We start from the raw sequence: 1460 nt of genomic DNA, 5'->3' as shown, positions 1-1460 counted from the left end.
CGGCCGAAAAATTTTTCCGAGCCAAAAGAAAAAATACGTGTCTCATTATTTGGACCAACAAACAATGTATTTGAGTTTGGTCGAAATTAAAAATCATGCTCGTACCTGACCGGTTGTCTGGAAATGGAAAGCATCCAGTAATAATTCGCGCTTCTCCCAAGAGAAGATATATCTCACCGATAACGATTAATAATCGATAGAGATCCCTTACTGGCAGAGTTGCCGCTGTTTGTGGAGTTCCCACAGTACTCCCTCTCCAGTGACTGTGTCACGATTAGTCGAAGTGTACACGGTGTTGCCTACCATTTGCTCTCGAAGACACGTCGGTAGAACTTTGCTGGTTAACTTGACGATCATCTCTAATGAAGAACGCTGGTTTAAGTCGGTCTACTGAAACGGCTACCACTTTGTCATTGATCTTCACCTTGTATACCCTATCGTTTTCTCTTTGAACAACTTCGAACGGACCAGTGTACGGCGGCTCGAGAGGTTGCTTTACAGCATCGGACCGGATGAACACATGCGAGCAATTTTCGATGCCCTTGAGTAAAAACATTTTCTCCTTAACATGGTGGACTGTTGGGCTTGGTCGTATCTGACGTATGTCTTGTCGGAGATAGTTCAGGAATGTTGCTGATGCCACATCTGCTTCGACGTCATCAAAAAATTCATTAGGGACTCGTAGTGGTGCGCCATACAGCATTTCAGCGGTGGATGCTCCCAAGGATTCCTTATAACAGGAACGCAGTCCAAGCAAAACAGTTGGTAATAGATCAATCCAGGGCAACTCGTCATTGCACATGAGCGCCGCCTTGAACGTTCTGTGCCACCGTTCAACCAACCCATTGGACTGCGGGTGATAAGCCGTGGTATGGATGTGATTGCTTCCCATAAGCTTCGCCAGTTCTTTGAATACAGCTGACTCGAACTGCGTCCCTTGATCCGTCGTAATCGTCTTTGGAGTCCCAAAGCGTGCTACCCAATGCGTCCAAAAAGCAGTTGCAACAGTTTCTGCAGTGATGTTTGTTAATGGCACGGCTTCTGGCCAACGAGAAAACCGATCAATCATCGTGAGGCAGTATCAAAAATTTCGTCGTAACGGCATGACCACAATGTCTAGGTGAACATGGTCGAAACGAGCGTCTGGAACAATAATCTTTTCTGGCGTTAGATGATTATGCCTGCTGAGTTTTGCCCGTTGACAAGGTAAACAGCTTCTGCACCACTGAATCACATCCTTATTCATCGCTGGCCAGACATATGTCTGACGTATATGTTGTAGCGTTGATCTGCCACTCGGATGAGCGAGACCATGAACAGAGGCAAACACTTGATGTCGTAGGCTTCCCGGAACATAAGGACGAACGTAGCCGGTCGAGGTGTCACAGTAAAGCATTACATTGTCGTCGTACCTTATTATACCCGAGCGCACTTGTGCACAAGGGTATTATAACTTTGTT

This window comes from Rhagoletis pomonella, unplaced genomic scaffold (assembly GCF_013731165.1).
Source record: "Rhagoletis pomonella isolate Grant_MI unplaced genomic scaffold, Rhpom_1.0 Rhpom_scaffold_00002, whole genome shotgun sequence".
Taxonomy (NCBI): Eukaryota; Metazoa; Arthropoda; class Insecta; order Diptera; family Tephritidae; genus Rhagoletis; species Rhagoletis pomonella.
This window is presented reverse-complemented; position numbering follows the sequence as displayed.